Below are 19,761 nucleotides of genomic sequence, written 5' to 3' on the forward strand. Positions count from 1 at the left end.
TTTCAGTGGCAGCCCCTACCAAAAACAAGAGTTGTTCAGATCAACACAAGTGGGGCACAAACCTCTGAAAGAGTATGCTATTCAGAGGATCCAGCCTACCCCTTCATTGTCGACCACCCCTATAACGCAGTTGGTGTTACGCCCACAGAAACAATATCTGAGATTCTAATTTCCTATGGAGTAGTTTTATTATCTTGTTCCCAACCCGAAGTCAGGCCTTCTTTTTTATATAATTCTTTTATTTATTTATTTATTTATATAATTACAAACAAGGACTTGTCCACGAAGCCAACTCCTGATGGGCACAGCTGTCACAACTGCTGAAGGTTCCTCTGTCCCCTGGCTTTGCCTGTGCACAGCATTGCTTTCTTTACTTCTTATTTTGACAGAAAAGACATTTTAGCTCTTCCTCTTTGCAGAATATGGAGGTCAATAGAGCCCTCATTTACCATTGCTGTTCTTCTTACTGCTCTTTCTCCATTTCAGGTCAGCTTTTGCAGAGAAACTAGGCTGTCACAGCCAAGGACCTGACCATTATCTTTTTATTTCACATTTTTACATCTCCCAGACTGTAGCTCACAGGCAAGCTGAACCAATACATCAGAACGAGACAGGTGAGATACTATTATAATGCTAAGTATTAAAAACTATCTCTGCACTGATTATTGAGCAAAAAGCTACTGCTGTATAATGGCAACTGTTGATTCAATGGCTGTGGAAGTGCAAGGTGTAGAGGGCAAAAGCTTCTTTATTCAAAGGGAAATTATGCTTCAAAACTGGCTTTATTCCAGCACTGTCGATAGACCGGTTCTCTCTCCTTCCCCCTCTCTCTATATAATCTCAGTTACTTACAACATTAAAGGTCTTTAGAAGCTTCTTTCTGCAACAGAGCCCTGTTTCTGCCCCTCATCACCCCAGTGAATGACAATTTGAAAGAAAACCAGAAGCCTTGCTATGGATTTACAAGTTTCTCAGAGCAAATCACTGGATGCCAAAGAAGCTGCCAGGCTACTGCAACTTGCTAGCAGTTATAATCAGGGAACAAAGGAGTCAGAGGCAGCACCAAGGGGGAACCTTTTGTGAAAAATATTGACCAGCAAATTACACTGTAGACAGTGCTTTGGCACTTGGCTGTCTAAAGGTGACTCAAACGATTCGTTTAGCTCTGCTAGCTGGTTTCTAATTACACCAAATGCCTGACTGTTGTCAGTGGGCCCAGTATTTTGTGAGCGGGTGCTCTTCGCATGTGTCATTCATTACCTCACACTGTACCAAGAGCCATCTCTGCAGGGAGAATAGTTGGCAATGCCATTCATTTGGATAATTTCCTCAGATAGTGGATTGCAACAAAACCCTCAAAACAATCCCCTTCTATGCTTCCAAAACAAATAAGAAAGAAAGAAAGAAGAAAGGAATGAAGGAAGGAGAGAAGAGAACAAAAGAAAGAAAGAAGAGAGAAGAGAGAGAGAGAAAGAAGAGAAAAACAAGCCTACAAAAAAACAGCAGAGCCCCCAGCCACCACATGCTAATTTCAGTAAATGCCCAAGAATGAAACGGTGGCAAGTTGCTGTCTGGGGTTTACAAACTGAACACAGTTTACCCTTCCTGGGTTTTAGCTGGACTCCTGCTCTGGTGCCAGAGTAACAGCTGTAGCAGCTGCACTTGCATTTTGCCACCCAGTACAGGCACCTGCTGCGACCAAGGAAGTGAAAACCCACAAGAGATGCAATTTTCTTTTAATTACATTAGCCTGGTTTTGGCAGCCAGCCATACAACAGAGTATTGGTGGGGATGTGGATTCTATTCACAATTAGAGCCTGTCTGGGGGTTACTTTTGACACGTGGCAGGGAGAAACTGGGCACAATCCATATTAGTGCTGATTCCTGTTTGGGAGAAATAATCAAGACTGACACGTTTTTTGTTACATGGTGGTAACTATATTGAACTCTTAGATCTGTTTTATGCACTTTGCAGACTGTCTGGATCATAGCAGTTATATACATGCCACTGAAATATCCAGGGTCAAGCCTGAGTACCTGAAAATCACCCACGCTCTTTAATTGCTATTTTGACCCAAACGATGCTGCCCCAGACGTGCCTGAGCGCAGTCTGAGTTATGGCATGGGTGAGGCTGCTTCCAAACAGTCTGTTCCCAATAAGCTGTACGGATAAGGACATCATCTTTTGGAGAGAGAGAAAGTTGAGGCATGCAGACGTGAGCCATGTGGTGCCAATTCTCCCCAGGGCCAAAGCAGGCTCTGGCCTGTTTCATTTATTTCTCTAGAGACAGCTAGCTCCACCTGACTGTCCCTGGCTGCTGTGGAGAAGGAGGTGGGCTCTGGGTGTTTTCCACAAGGGGAAGAAGCTGTTCTTTGTTCTCAATGTGCTCAGTGGCTAAAATTATCTTTTCTGTAGCAGGTGCATTCACGGTCTTTATGCTAGGATGGTCACAGTGAGGAATAACATACCATTTCTTACAGCTTACATTAGCTACCTATTGCCAACTTGCAGAATATATTGAGGAAATATCATGACCCAACAACGCCGCGCAAGCAATGCTTGTTCACTGTCCATTTAGCCTCAGATACTGTGGCTACCTGAATTAAGGTCTGTTTTCACCTTAGGCAAGCTCTTACTGTTTTTAACCTTCTGGGCACCATTGCAGGATCTGAGCCATGATGCAAAGAAGAACTTTGGATCTCCATCTCACATTTTGCCCATCTACATCAGCAAAGATGCCTCAGAAGCTGGCAAAAAGTTCAGGTTTGTAAGATGCTCACTGTGCTCACCTTGGCAAGGGGATGTAAGTGGGGAAGACCCGGTGCACCTTCCTCTGCGCTAGCAAAGTGCCTCCAAGAGACAAGCAATGTGTCCCTTGTTGTTTCACCCAGACTTGGTCCCTGGGCCACCTGTGTAAGTGCAATGAGCAATGCTCCTGGTATGCATAAGCTGCCACAAAAACCCTTCACAGGTGCCTGACTGTTTGAATTCCCAGGGCGATGCGCCACAAAACAGATGAGTCTCAGCACACTCTTTCTGTTCAGAGACCTGGCAAGCCCCTGGATCCTGTAGGAGACAAGACAAGGAGCACACTGTGGACTCACGTATGCCTGAACAAGAGCCATCAATCTCTCTGCCTCTGCACTATCAGAAGGGAGCTGGCACTAAAAACAGAGCAAATGACATAGTGCAAGATGTTTCCACCATGGCAGGGCTGTAGTGCAGACCAGAGACTGTGCAGAGTGTCAACACATACGTCTGCGGGATGCTGAAAGACTCAGTCATCAGAGGAGGATGAGAGCTGGGCTGAGTGTTAACAGCAGAGTCACGAGGTTGGTCACGAGGAACAAAGGTGGAAAGAGAAGACACAGAAAAGGCTTCTCTGTCCTGGCTGATCAAGTGGGTGAAATATTTGCTGGAAAAAAAAGTTTCATGGTTTCTTTAGTAAGGCTGTAATCGTGCTCCTGTTTCTGAAGAGCTTTATTCCCAGCAAGTGACAGGATTGCATAGCACTGTGAACAGCACTCAGGACTGTCTGCAACATGAAAAGCAGGGCTTTGAGGAGGGGTGTCGGTGTGTTTTGAATAACATTTTCCAGTTAAAAATGTGCATCAGATTGTTCGTCAGTAATACTCATATAAAAGAAATCACACTGATATTTAGGTAATACTCATTAAAAGGACAAACTCTTTAAACAACAGTGTAGTAAAATTGGGGTAAATTAAAGAAAAAATCTGGTAGGTGATGTCAGAGTAATTGCTCCTGCTTTGAGCCACTGCCGGTGAGATGAGAATAAGGCCTGATGTGAAGTGAAAAGATCAAACAAAAGCAAAGAGTGAAAAGTGGGAACAGTAAAGGAATTAGTAGTAATTGTGTTGAGCCTCCCTCCATCTTCTTCAAGCCCTGTTTGGGATAGAAGAACTAAAGCCATGAAAAACAGCTGAAACAATGTCATCATTCAGGTTTCCACACATTTCAGATGATGACCAGGTCAGCGGTGACCTTGGAATAAAACAAAAAGTTGTCACTGGGTTTGAATCAAAGTCTTGGTCACCTTCAGTACCACAAGGAAGCAAGTTTGGGAAACTGGATAGGAAGTCATATATAGATGGCCTTATTCTGTCAAAAAATAAAAGTAAAATAAATAAATAAATAAATAAAAACACTTTTCTTCTTTGATGTCTTAAAATAACACATTGACAGCATTCCTTCAAGAAGGATGCATTCCCAGGTAGAGCCTTGTATTGCGTTCATGGGACTGTCATGGTGAGAAGGATTTCTTTTATTTCCTGTATTCTTGTTTGAAACAAAAACTGAATTCATGGCCAATCCCTACTCCCAGTGGTGGAAACAATCCTGGAAAAAAAAAAAAAAAAATTCAAAATTTCTATGGGTTTTGGATGACGGGACAGCTTGGGCTGTCAGCCACAATAGGTCTGCTTGAGACAGCTTATGGGGTAGTAAGTCCTCTAAGGAATAAAAATGATCAAACCGCCAGAAACTCCATGAACCCAGGCATTCTTTTTTGTTTGTTTGTTTTTGTCCAAAGAATGCGTGTGCCTATAGATGCATTGGAAAACAGAAGAGAGGGGCTTTTACCTATTCCCACCTTTTCAGAGCTGTAACTTTAAGACACATCAACCCTGTGGTGGTTTACAGTAAGTATTGCAGCAGCAAGATGATGGAAATAAGTCACTCTTAAACATACAAAGCCTGAGGTAACACGTTGAGAAGCTTCCTGCTATTGTGGCATAGCTTTGATTTCATCTCCCATGCTAATCTTAACCCCGATCTCTTCTCTTCATCTTCTTACAGTGCCTGTGGCTTCATTGCCCCAAATCTAAAACATTACAGCATCCTTACAGACATCAGCCCAGCATTCTCACTCCCTGTCCTTCATACCGTGTCCTCTCCCAAGCCTCCCAGTGAAGTCAACAATTTTTTCAGACTGTGTGGATATGAAATCCCACCTCCACCATGCAGAACTTCCTCCTTTCCCCATCAGCCAGAGTCTTTGCTCTTCACAAAGAGGAAGAAATGTTGAAAATGTCTTATTTGTTAAAAAGACTCAATGCTAATGCTTTCTTCTTGGTAGTCAGTTTCAGAACCTGAAAATAGGAATCTTCTTTTTGAGAAGCTTAGCTGCAAGCTAGGTTACATGTCTAGGGGGTAGTATAGTTCTCAGGGAAAAAGTCGTCCAAAAATCCTTGTAAGAAAAGATAACGCAATGTACAGTTACATATGCAATTCATTTGCATCTGAATGTCCAGTATTATCCTGGCATTGTCTTATCTACATACAGCTGCACATGAAAAGGCCATTACAGTTATGTCAAAACAAAGCAACCCATTACAGTTCCCTATGAACCCAGACCACGTGCCACTCGGTTCTCATTGCCACCCCTTGCTTGTCTAAAAGTAACAAGCCGCTTTCCCAGACAGCTCCTATTGATCAGCTCCTGTTGGCAATGCAAATTCCTTCCGTGTGCAGTCAGGCATAGCCATGAGCCTCAAGCACAAAGAGGTGGAGCTGCTCTTTGCCTTGCACAACTGGAGAATTTCCTGCTGTTTTCCCAGTCATCCGCAGGCCAGGTCTATCTACTCCACATCAATCCAGGACATCCCATTCATTTCGAGACTAGTTGCCACAAGACTCTCTGCAGGCGGCTTCCCAGATGGGGCCTAACTTCCAGCTTTGTGTTGTTTTTTAGTTTTTTAGTGGTTTTTTTTTTTTTTTTTTTTTTTCCATGTCAGGAGACATTTTGAAATAAAAGGAGCTTTCAATGTGTATGGAGGATAATAGGAAGACTCTCAAATCATGGGCAATAGCCCTGACCATGGGCATTTATTGTTGTTGTTATTGGTTTTGTTGCTGTAGTACCTCCTGACCATAAACCAATGTCAAAGTTCGCCACACTTGATACTATATAAACATGCAAAATGACAGAAAAGACACTGAGGACTGACCACATAAAAAGGCTAAATAAATAAGCAGTGGAGGAAGCAAAGAGCTTCAAAAATGAGAGAAGGATGGACAATTTCACACTGTTTACAAAAGATCTTGGTTTTCTCTAAACTCTGCTCTCACTGAAGTCAATGGAAAAATTCCTCTGGGCTTCAAAGGAAATAATGTTAGGTCACTGCTGAGCATTTCAGAAATACTATTACAAACATCTGATGAATCATATGCCAGAAACCTATTGCAAGAAGTAAGATTTATACTCAGATCTACTTAATTCAAACTAGGATCCTAAAAGTAGAATTAACACCTTTAAAATCCTTATCAGTTTGATACTGAAAGTGGTTTCTCATCCTAGAAGTCTGATGTGCAACTATGTTGGTTTTGTTTTTTCTTTCTTTCTTTCGTTTTCCTTTCTAGAAAGCTAGATGGGGAAACAAACAAACAAACAAAACACCATAACAAAACAAGATATGACACACTATTATTATAACATTTGCTATTTCTGAGGCATTTCCAAATGAAAGAAATATTGTCCAGACAGATTCAGGCTGAAGGAAAATAATTTTTTCTTTCTTTTTACAAATTGAGACAATTTTGAACATGGCTTATTTTTGCAGTACTCTTAAACACGAGTGTTTTCCTGAGAGAGGTGAAAGTTACTGCTCTAGAGGATTCAAGGTACAGAGAAAGTGCTGGAGTGGCTGTAACATTTATCACTGCTGGGTAAACATAAAGCTCAACTTTACGTTTAACAGACCTGTGGCCATTAAACTCATTCCACATTTTGTTGGCAGCTGCTGGAAGAGCTCTTTGCATCCAATTGAAGCATGAGAGCTGAAAATCCCCCTGCTTTAGAAGCAGAGAGCACATTTCTTCCTCTCAGTTACAACCATTGCCTGGTGCTGTTGCACTAGCTGCAGCTCTGTCTTTCTGGAATTTGCACCCAGGATCCCCCAAAACACTAAAACCACCATTTTGGCTTCTTGTTCACTAGCCATGATGGCTAAAATCTGCGTTTTGCTGCCCTGGGACTGTTAGCAAGAGCAGTGCAACTTCTGTAACATTTGGTACAAAGCACGCCAGCTAGCACTTGTGTTTTCTGTTGCAAATCCAGATTACAGAGCAAAGCTGCTGCTTGTAAAGCATAAAAAAACCACAAGACTTTCCCAGTGGCAGAGAGCAGAAGCAAAGCTAATCCTTCCGAGTGCTCTCTCGCTGTGAACACAAGAAACTGTCACACAGGCAGAAATACAACAGACTTAGGTGGAGTTTTGTGTTTGTTTTAGAAGGGAAATGAGTGTGGCCAACTCTTCGGAATGATGTTAAACTGTTCCCACAGAGAGTCAGGTCTCCTATGAACCAGACATGTAGTAAAAGCCACTATCCTTGTCACATTGAAAGACTCCAGCTGAAGGGGCTTTCATACCTCATGGATGAAAGGCACGCTTACGCAGCAGCTATGCTGCAAATGGGAAAAATAGGCAAGAAATAATAATAAAAAAAATGCTGCATGCATTTTGCAGCTGGGGAATGGAGACACAGATCTACAGAAGACTGTAATATGTAAAGTTTTATTGAGGATACAAGCCAGAGACACGTGCAAGTAAAGAAAAAATTGGACCACAGCACTGAGTTGCAGGCCAGATCTTTAACTGACAGATCCCAAAGACTTTTTCCCCCTTCTGCCCTTGTTATGATGGTACTCCACTCCAGTGAGCTCTCCACAAGGCATGTGTAGGGTGAATATTAGCTGCATTCAATCTTTGGGACCCATAATTTAGTTTCTAATTATTACTAAATTTATGGTCCCCACCAAAGTTGATTTGGGCCTGGCTGGGAGAAAAGCTACACCAGCTGTGTGGAGAGGACAAGTTATGCAAAGCTCATAAATTCTCTGAAAAGCATTAAGGGAATTTTAATATTACTCATCATTAGACAGGGTTTACACGGTCCCTCTCAAAAGGTCCAGATATTCAATGATTTTGAGAGAGCATCAAGCATCTGGCCTGACCTCCTGTGCACTTCCATATCCCTGCCCCCTTGCCTTGAGCCAAATAATGTCCTTTCATTTTTTAGCTGCTGTTGCTTTTACAATAAATAATGTTTGCCAGATCATTGATGGTTATAGGACTCCACTCTGATTTTATTTCTTGTCACTGTTATTGCCATTGCCCATTACTTTGTAATTCTGAGTGTAGACATAAAAGATGCTCTTAGTACTCTTCACACACAGATAATTGGACCTCTTTTTTCTTTTTTTTTCTTTTTTTTTTCTTTTTTTCTTTTTTTCTTTTACACACACATCTATATATAATCTTAGAAATAAGCCTAACCTGCTGTGGATGCAGTCATTTTACCTAATCTGAGGCATCTAACCAAGGGACCAAATTTAGATATTTACTTGATGTTGGTTCATTCTATATGTGGAGATAAATACACACTTCCAGAGGAGCTTGTTGGTCTCCGATGTGCTCAGTTGCTCTTTAAACTAGCCCACTCTGACAGAGATTAGGATATTACACGGCCTGAATTGGGGACCTCTTTTATCTTTTGAAGCTTAAAGACCCTAGTTGGAAGGAAGGTCCTGAGCAACTATCTCCTTCTAATAAATTAGTTCAAGGTTCTTTATTCTCCCGTGAATAATTGTCATGTAATTATTTAGCAATGTCCTTCAAATTAAGGACAATGGATAGCAATAGAAACAGGCAAAGAAAGAACCACCAGTTCTGGCTCTGGTGCTTTGGTTTGTCATCCTGGCAAGCTGAAATAAGCCTGAGTGAGCACAGGGACAGTGATGGGCACAGGCATCTTGCACATCTGGAACAGGGATGTGCAGTTCCTCCTCATGCCACCAAGTGTCAGTGATGCTCTTAGAAATGGTCTCAGCTGCAAGCATTGGAAATGCTGCTCAGGTAAACGGGCCTTTAGATTTTGCATTTCTGCTTTTTATAGGACATTTGGGAAAGAGCTTTGATGTGAGATGAAGAGATTCACAAAGTGATCTGCCCATTTGTTGCATGCCTACTGGTCCCAAAGCCATCTCTGGAAAAACTGCAGCCTTTGTTGTGTTTCTGGTGATTCTCCAAATTACAGCAATGCAAATATTCAGCTTGTAGGGAGAGAAGGCAAACACTGAGGGACATCTTAAACAGATTTGCCTTTGATGAGAAAATCATGAAGGTCTAAGGGGCTTTTGTTGTTTCAGCAGTTGATAATTGAGGAAGTCAGCTTGCCAGCTCAATTCCACAAAAGCTGCCTTCTAACAAAAATCCCCTGCTAACTTTTAACAGCTCCAGTGGTGGAGTATTAAGGATGAAATAATCTCTTAACAAGCAAAAACACAGAGAGAGAGGATTTGAAAGCCAACATACTAGCACACAAGCCAGAAAGCCTAGAGGCAACAGGGGAGATTCAGAAAGCAGCACTTTTGGCCCTGGAAAGTCACTGTATATAGCTCTGCTGCATCACAAAAGTACGACTGTAGCCTACAATAAAGTCATCTGGCAGCACTGACAGCAGAATCAAGGATCTGGTGTTGGCACACATGGGGAGCCAGAACAGAAAGCCCCTGGGACTCCAGGTGATATCTCTTTTAAAACTAGGGCTGTGCTGCCCTGAAGGTACTGCTAGAGAGGGGAAGGCAGCATGGGGTGTCATCATTCTGGGAACTGACAGCCCCACCGAGCTGCAGTGTGATGGCAAAAGTGCAGTGCAATACTGGCATGGGGATGTTAGATCTGACATGCAATCTCAGACAGGGTTTCCTTAAACTCAGGGAGTAAATATCCCAAAGTGGCAAACTGTCTGGGCATATGCATTCTGTAAAATCTGTTTTGACATGGATCCACCTGGGACAAGGGTCTTGCCTCTCACCCACAGCCAAAATCTAGTTATTTGTGTCCTGGTTACAACAATTTGGCTACCTTTATTCAGCTCTGGAAAACATAAACTGCTAACGCATGCTGGATACAAACCTTAAATTTGTACTTAAATAGGAGATATGCAGGCAAAGTACTTAAAAAAAAAAAAAAGTTATTTAATGTTTTTCCAATCTGTTTTTCCTAGCTAGATATTTTTACTGGGAGATAGGAAGAAAATATCATTGCTTTTCCATCCCTTAATAGATCCAAAGAAAGAATCTGAGATTGAAGCAAATTCTTATTCTTAATTTTCCTCAGGCCATGCTAATCTTGAGCCAAGCAGGCTGCAGGCTATTGGCAGAGGAGTTGATGCACTTGATATGTTGACAACATGAACTCCATGAATCCCCTTTAACTATTAATTCAGAGAAGCTGTGTTGAAATACCAGAAAGAAAGAAAGAAAGAAAGAAAGAAAGAAAGAAAGAAAGAAAGAAAGAAAGAAAGGGGGGGGGGAGAAAGGGAGGGAGGGAGGGAGGAAAAAAAATGAAAGCACAATTCATCAAATTCTAAACCCTACACATTTCAGATTAGGCTAAAATTTTTAGGATCAGCTTCAGTCTGGCTCCACTGACTTTATGTCTCAGTAGTTTACCCAGGCTGAGGACCCAGCTATTTCATTTGGCTCAAGTCCCAGCACACTTGAAAGTCTGGAGATTATTGACACAATTTTCCACCACACTTCGTGCCAGCTGTATTAATCATTTCCCAAAGCTTCCCCCTTTTCATGAAAAGGATGACTTTTCTACCCGGTTCAAGCATCAGTAAAAGTGTTGAGGGTTTTTGTTCATCTCTTTGGCCCCTGCACTAACGTTTCCTCACACTAACTTGGGAGAAAACCTCAATTTCACTTTCTTGTTCCTATTGCAAACCTCTCAGGAGCCAAGGTCTTCTGAGTGCTGCTCTCCTTGCAGCCAACTGCCACTTGATGGCACCAAAGCCCATGGAAAGGCCTCTGGGCTGCAAGGTGGGGCTGGTGCTGAGGGAGAGCATCAGCTCAGGTGCTGGCATCCTGCCCCCATGAACAGGCACCTCCGGCCCCCTTCCAGCACCCGGGGACACCAGGGAGAGACCTGGGTGTCCCAGCATCAGGTTCAAGGAGAGCAATCCAGGCTGTGTCCGTCAGCTCTTCTCCAGGACTCAACCCATGCTGAATCAGTGTTGAATTCATTCACAAAACCTCTCTCCGAAGCCGGCAGTGGGATTTCTCACCTGTCAGAGAGTTTCCATTTTTCTTCACTCTCCCCTCTGTGCTCCATTAGTTGTCTGTGTGAAGGGCTGGGTTGCACTTCTCAGGAGCCACTTACCTTTGTAGAAGTGAAACTCAGCACAGTTTAGTCCCAATGCATGTTTAGAAGTGACACTTGCAGTACCCACCATTCTCACTCATTAGCTGTGGGTATGGATCAGGCAGATGGAGATGCCATCACCTGTTTTGTGCCCGTGATGTGACTTCTGGGGGAGTGAGAAAAGGAGTGGCCTGGCTTTTGAGCATCATGAGATCCAGCTCTAACCATCCAGGCTCTAAAGCCCAGGCAACAGGTTATTTATCTGGGGGAACACAGTTACAAAGATGGGCTTCAAGTGGGAAAAGCAGGTCCATTTTCTTCTTTGAAAGGACCTGGATTGTTGTATTACCCGTGACAGCACTGGCCTTCTGAAAATCCAGATTCATCACCATTTCTTGCCCTTGACATTGCTCTTCAGATCCTGCCAGCAAGCATGGCTCTGTGCTGCTTCTTGCTGTCTCCCAGGGCAGTACAGACACCCCTTGCCCCATACACAGGGCCATCATAGCCCTAAACAAATACATCTTAGAGAATAACTAACCCAAGGAATTTGTTCTTCCTCCACAGCTTGAGTGATTAGGGTAAGCTCTCAGTTATCCTGTTGCACTTGGTGATCTCTTTGTTTCTCTTCACAAAGTTTTCTGCAACATATTGAGCTGGAGAAGTTCATCACAAATACCAGCTCTCACTGTCCCAGACATAAAAGGCACATTTGGCACCAGTACTGAGGTATGTTCAAGGCCAAGAAAATGTCATACAGGGAAGCCTTCTGCTGTTATATCTCTATCACCCCAAAAAGCTGTTTTGTATTTTTGGTTCCTATAACAAAAGCTTATGCATTTAATAATGTTCTTACTGCACAATTCTGCATGCAAAGTGCAGGATCTGCTTCATTATGAAGGCAATGCTAGTACTGCAGAAACACCTGCACAGTACTGTTGATATGCTCATGCTTATGCACACCTGTACATGGCTATTCATGCACAGGCATGTGTGCATGCATCTACACCTACACATGCAGGTGTAGAAATATATAATGCACACAGATACATAAATATGTAAATATATAAAACACAGTGCTGGCTTTGTCTCTGGTGGCAGAACTGCCTTGCACTTCCAGCCTGGTGGCTTGCTGAGATGTGAAGTTTCTTCTCTTTTCCTGGGGAGGGAACATGAACTGCAGCTGTAGGTGCTGAGTCTCAGCTCTGACAAGCTTGTGACTGCCCAGGTTTGGGTCTCAGCAGTCTCAGATCAATCTTTGCTGCCACTGTTATTGTTCAAATTATTTGCAGACTTTACCAGAGCATCTGAGCAAGGGAATTCTGTTTCTAAAGTAGAAAGTTAAAACAAACAAACAAACAAACAAAACTCAACATGCCTCAGTTTTCATTCAAGAGAGAGAATTAATTAACAAAAAAACAACACATACAAATCATTTAAAAATTAACATCTAGTTAAGAGTATAGGACTAAAGCAGGTTTTAGCTATACCACAGGGACTTGAAGGTAAAATTACTTCAGACTTAGAGGTCTGAGCTCAGTGCCCAGCTCAGAACATCTCTTTTAGGAAGAAGAGCTCAGAACCATGCAGAGAGGGCAGGGAGGAACCTGTAATGTCTAGCTTCATCTTGTCTTTGCCAGCTCCTGCCTCCTGCCTTTCTCAATAAAAGTTTTCCTAGGCATTTATTTTCAGGAAAGGGGGGCAAGCTAACCCTAATTCAGGCGGTAGCAAGTCAGACTACCTGCATGTCAAGGTGCCTCCTGAACAAGTACAGCTGAGCCAGTGCTAAAGAAGAAAATCCACATTTCAGCGGGACTGAATCAGGGTTAGGAGATGTGTTCTGCTGTCTTCCAGGGGTGTGTTCACCACTCTACTCACACTGCTTCAGTGCTGAAAGCCATCTGCCCCCAACTACCACTTTTTGCAGGATCAGGGCTTTATTCTCTACTACCTGCAAGCACATCTAACAGAGATGTCAGCCAGCTAAACTGCTGCTCCCAGAGCTTAGCTCAGGCTGTTACGAAACTGGTAGTGCTCAAGCTATGGGGACTTGGTGGCCCCAGCTTAAACCTTCAAATCCCAGGACCTGTCCTTCCCTGTGGTCAGAGTCTCCAGGGTGAGCAGCAGGGAGGGGGGATCTGATTGAAACTGCAGCCCTTGAAATCACCCGGATTATCAATTCCAGTCTCCTGTAAAATCAAAAGATCAAAAACTCCTTCAAACCGGAGTGCAGAAGCTTTTGGCCAGTAGCTAATAATAGCAAACCAATCCCTTTTAGACCTTCCTGTGCATGAAGGTATTTTAACAGGGAATTGTGCCATGGCTAGACATCCCTGAGCTGAGAACTGTGTCTATGTTTTTGTGGGCTTGGACTCTAATCACAGAAGCAGAGCCTCCCTACCCATTATAAGGTCCCAGCATAAACCCAGACCACTCAGTTCTTGCTTGCTGTGGCACACAGGGGTGAAAAAAAATAATTAATAAAAATAGTTAATGCAAGCTCATGGTTTCTGACGCTGAGCACAACAGACAAAGAATCTGCCAGGGTCAGGACCTTAGAAAATAAAACATTTTCCATTTAAACTCTGGCAAACAACAGACTCTCCCATCTACACCGATGAGTTCAACCTTGACAGACACTCCTTGAACATTTACAATGCCTGTATTAGGAGCCAGACGTAATATGGTGATGGATAAACTGATCCTTAGGACTTGGGAAACACGTGGAAATAAATGTGGGTCACTAGAAACTGAGGTCCAGTGTTCAAGACCAAGCTCGTTTCCTTGGCTTCCCAGAGGCATTGTGGTGCCAGTTCTGGTGGTTTCAGTGGATCTGAGCACTGGATGTCCCCTGCTGGGGACTGGCATTGCCCTCCCACACAAAAGCTAAGGGTGCTTCAACCTGAGAGCAACAGGAGCCCTGCAGGACTTGCTAAACAACAAAGGTTTTCTGATTCACTCTGGAATTTTACCTGAGTATATGTGAGCAATGTTATGCCTTGTGATAATGTAATAACAACATCAGCCAAGGAAAGTTGTCGGAGAAATAGACTTCTCTCTGAGTCATCAGTGGATATTTGTAACCACTGTAGAGATGATAGCCTTAGTGCTGCAACAGTACTTTGTCTGGAAGGCAAGTGTGATCAGTGGTAACCTTCTCCGAGAGTGCCTCAAGACACTGTATTTTGGATTTTTTATACTGTCATTTGTGATTAAAAATACCCAAGCAATCATCTTAAACAAGCTAGCCAGGTTCAGTCTTTACCTGAGAGCTGTCAGAGGTTGATCTATAAGATCCCATTGCAGGAACAGTACTAGTAAAATGTAATACAGAACTAACACAGATTAAACATCTTAGACACAGATGGAAACTGTGAAATCTTTAAATCTCAAAGAAGTCCTTCAACTTGAATTTTTTTTCAAATCGATTATGTGATTATTGGATAAATAAACTATGTGATTGTTCAGCACATAAACACCCTTTGTTAAATGTGTCCGTCAATAGACAATTCATATAAATGATACTAACTATCATCAAAGGAGTAATAACGCCTTTATTGATGAATAAATCTCTAAAAGACAGATCAAATGGAGGTTAACTAGCCATGCATGACATTAGCAGGAATTAGTCTGAAAAGAGCCTTGCAGGCATGCTAGCTACTGTACGTGGGGTGGGAAAAGATGTGGGCCACATGTCATGGAAGGACCCGCAAGGTCAAAAGCCTAACCCTGCAAAGACCATGTGGGTTACTTTACATTATATTGTATGGCATCATTATTTCTGGTTTGTATTTCTCCATTGTTTTCTGCAGAGGTACAAGGAGGCTTTTTTACATAGAGCCTCTTTTAGCATTTGTGAAGAGAGGTGAGATGTGGATGCTGAAGCACCGAGGCTGTAACCACGCACATTGGGACTGACCTCTCCCCACAGCCTGGCAGAAGAGGGGATGTAGGTGAATGTGACCTACTCATGGTCACCCAAATTGTCTGTGAAGGTGGCCAGAAAGTTCACAGGTCCTTACTTTTCTCCCCACACATGCTGTATTCATTGAGCTCCCAAAGTCCACATGAGGTATCAGCTACTGATATAAGTTACTGCTTTAAAAAAACTGTGTGTGGTTCTATTTAGGCAGGATTGAGTTCCATGGAGAAGAGTTTATATAATTTCTCAATAGCAGCATCTCATAAAATATAAAAATTGATATGAAGTAAAAAATTAAAAAAAATAAAAATAAAAAAAGGATTTGCATAAGAAAACCAATGGTAGGACTGTAAGGTGATGGAAAGGACAATATTCAGGATCCAGAAAATGGTGTTCTGCTGTTATATTTACATATGACTCTCTGCGTCTGTATCCCAGAGGTGTTTTCTAGATGCAGTGTGATTTTTTTTGGCAGCCATGGAAAAGTAGCAGGAGGCTTTCTGTCACTGCAGAAACCCCAGAAAAGCCTTCCTGGTGCCTACACCCAGAAACCCATCACAACGTTGGGCCAGTAGCCAGGCACCACCACCAAACCCATGCACAGCCAGTGACTGTTGCTCTTCTCCTATTTTTCCCCTAATTCAGCTCATTTTGTCCTGCTCCTTCCCAGTGCTCTGCTGGAAGGTGTTCAGTGGTGATGCTCCTTTTCCAGCAAGCACTGCTAACTCCTCTAACAGGCATTTGTGTGAGGCCAGCGGCTAGTTTTCACCTGTTCCATGGAGATATATTACAACCAATATTAAGCAATGAGCTTTTTTTCCCACATAAGATGAAATCAATGCACATTAGAATAGTTAGTTCAGAATTACATAGCATATTAATGACCCACTTGGAAACTGCCAGTGATGAAAACTAGCTGGATAAACTATCTCTATTCACAGAGAGTTCCTAAATAGGACACTGGGGTGGCTTTTGGGAGGGATTCAACCATGGCATCTGAGGTGTCTGTTAGTAGGATTCTGTGGCTGAGCTGGTGCTCCAGGGTCCTTCATGGTTCCCAGGTTTCTAGTTAATGAATGAAACAGCTCCATCAATGAGTCAGCTCTCATGGTATCTCTTTCTCTGCTAATTGTGGAGGCACTCTAGAATGACTACTTCAGAGCTAGCTATCCACACTCTAATTTAGATCTGCTGAGTCTCACCCTAGATGCCAAGTGAATTTTGTCATGGTTTCCTCCTGATTTTTAGGTGCTCTCTAGTATCTTACATAGACTTTTTGGTTAGACTTTTGCCCTCTGGAGTTTGCATTCATTGCACTTCACTTACCTATGGCACCATAAATATATTAACTGAAGCCACCAGTTTGGCAGCAAGATATGAGCACAATATGGATGCTGCAGCACCCTGACCACTCTTCCAGTAGATAACATGGAGCAAGAGATAATTATTGAAATAATGATGCAGGAATATAACCTTGAAACCAGCCAAGTGAAGGTGGAGTGAGCTGTATTAGAAAGAAATGTAAGTGGTGACTGATTCAGGGAAAAACAAAGAAAGCTCAGCTTTTCCTTCTTCTGACAGTGATAACTTTTGGAAAAGAAATATATATATATATAAAGCTAATTTGGAAATTTTACTAGTGAATTGCTATCTGCTTCAGTGGTCTTTGAGTACATGATACTGAAGTATGTTACACACTAGCTTTACCTGCTCCGTTCCAGAATATGCAAAGTGACCTACAAATACTAAGCATCTACCAATGCAGAGTATGAAAAACTAATGTACAAAATTTTGCTTGTCTATGCAGTTTTAGTGCTAATACAAGCACATAGTTTCAAAGGAGTATTACAAAATAGCATTCTCAAATCCCAGTGAAATTCAGATATTTAGGTACTTTAGAAAACCATCCCTGGAGGCCTGAATAATCACAGAAGATGGCAATTTAGTAGCCCAGGAGACTCATAACCTTAAATTGTCTAGAAACTAAGCACAGCAGGCAAAATTATCCATATCTTTCTTTAATCCTATCAGCTCAGCAGCAGGATTATGCAGTAATGCGTATAGGACCTGTGGATAGGGACTGCTGATTTTAGGCAGCAACACTATCCTGGCGTATAGGAGGATCAGACCTACAGAAGTCTCTGTTGATCATCTCCAGAGCTATTTATCTTGTCTTGCACCCTCCCAGATACTTTTGGGTAATTCTTTGATGGGTTCTGCAGTTATGCTGGGTCTGTGCAACCCTACATGTCCTCGTTACACTACTTTAATATTGGGCCAGCAATTCTCACCATGATGCCAGAGAGTTTCTTAATTAACAGTGCCTCCATATATTTTCCTTGCCTATGGTTATGCCATTAATTAAAACAAGCCTTTCAGTGTCCTGACACTTTGCACCGCTCGTGAAGGGTCAACCATGCAAACAAAGTAAACTTACTAGCTGACCCCTTTCTAAAATAGATAAACAACCTGTGCTTGAGCCAGTGGTCCTGGAGTAATCCTTCCAGTGATGCTGCTACCTTATCCCTGCTGAAAACAAGCACTGAGTGGGTGGAGGAAATGACCCAGCTTTTTCTCCTGTCATGGTATCTCCCCATCAGAGTTCACACAGAGCAGTGTTTTTCTCAATTTATAGTGAGAAAATGAAGCACTGAGGGCTGGACTCATGTCACATACCTTTAAATAGAAAGCACGCAGACATCTGCACCTCAACGGATAACACTGGGCTCCTCTTGCAGTCCATGAGGCATTTCTGAAGCACAGCTCATCTGAATGGTTTTACATATTCTCACATGTTTCAATAACTTGTTGTTGGTATTGTTGTCATTAGGAATAATCTAGTTAATATTGCTGCTAATAATAATAGATATTACTGGCCTCTAGAGAAGAAGTCTCCAAAAAGTATCTGTCAGTGTAATATCTCACATGAACAACTGCATCAGGGTGTAGTCTGGAAAGCAGATCCCTCACAAGACAGGATATCAGGACAAAATCCAAAGCTTGATTTCTGGAACCTAAATGCCAAACTGCACTTCTCTGGAAATTCAACAGTAGTTACATATTGGGATTTTGGACTCAGTTCAGATGCCAGCTTTTATTATGCTATTTACCCTAAAGCAAGTGATAATGATTTTATGTAAATTATCCGCCTACCAGCTGGTAAACAACACAATATTAAAGCACATGATACTGTGCTTTTGCTGATCCTCACTGATTCCTGTTTGAGACATTATTAACATAGACAACATTTTGTTTTCCCATAGGAGCTGCTTGGAGGACAATTAGTTAAATCCACTACTCTAATCATTTGGATTTGTTTTGGAGCAAGGCAGTCTCATAATACAAAATGCCTATTTCAGTTTGAACAAGCAGATTTATTAAAGCTTTTACATGCACACTGTGTAGCTACCATACACAAAATTAAAATCCATCTGGAGTCAAGGGAAAATACATGCAAACTAAATACTACAAGAGCAATAATGTTACTAGCTCTCACATCAAGCTTGCAGTCAGTGCAATATTTTATTGTTATTCACAAGAAAACCAAATAGTATTAATACTTTCCACTCATGGCTGTGTCTTGATACAAAGGTCTGTAGCAAAGACCATCTTTTCTAACAACTCTTGTGTCTGCTTTGCTTTTTGTGCTGGGCAATATTAGCAAAGTGTAAGGTTGTGCAGAACAGGGGGTGAAGATTTTATGAAGCCTAAGGAGCTGAGGGTGATCTTAGTGCTACAGGGCCAAGCCCCCATCTGGCGTCTCCAGTAGTGCCCATGACCATTTCCTGACTTGATCCCATCACTACACCATTTTGCCCTTCATAACTTCTAAGTTCTTCTTACAGAACCTGTTACCCTGAGACAGAAGAATAATAAAATGGTCCATGTAATTATACTCCAGGATGACTTGATTCATCCTGATTAATTACACAGGCATAGTATCTAATCCCCAAATTTAGAACGGTGGCTGTGTTCTAATTATATCCTCTGATAGCTTAATTCTCTCTTTAAAGCCCAGCTAAAAATAGTTTGTACACATTTTTGCATTACTCTCCCTCCAAAGGGAAAAATTGGCACCTATCACTAGATCCCATAGACAATCCTAATTGTTCCAGTAAGGCTACTGGGCTTTGCTTGGGAATCCATCCCCTCAAGCAAGGCACCACTCAGCAATGCTGGGGGAGATTTGTCCAGTCTTTCCACTGCACACAGGAAAGCTGGTCCTGGGAAGAAGTTTGAACAGTGAGTGCATTGGATATTGCTATTTTCCCTTGGAGATGGTAAAATGATGCAGCCAGCCTGAGTGGCTTGGCCAGAATCACAGAAAGAATCAGTGCTGGGATTAGAAGTGCAAGATGTCTGTTGTCTGATTATTGTCTTCACCTCTTAAATGAGAAAACTGAGGCAGAGCTGGGATGAAGTAGCCATGTTTTTGAATGTACTCTCTGACCTGCTCTTCATTCACACTCTTCAACACAATTTTCATCCTTACATAAAAATACTTCACCGATATAACAGAGTAGTATATACAGGGGTAGACTTAGCTGCATCTGCACAAAGACCTCTAATATACCTCTAGATAAAGATCTTCCGTAGCTGCTATGTATCCCCAGAAGGATATGACCACAACCATACAGTTGGGCCTGAATTTTTGGGTAGAAGAACCATGC

This window comes from Netta rufina, assembly GCF_964035555.1.
Source record: "Netta rufina genome assembly, chromosome: 4".
Lineage (NCBI taxonomy): Eukaryota > Metazoa > Chordata > Aves > Anseriformes > Anatidae > Netta > Netta rufina.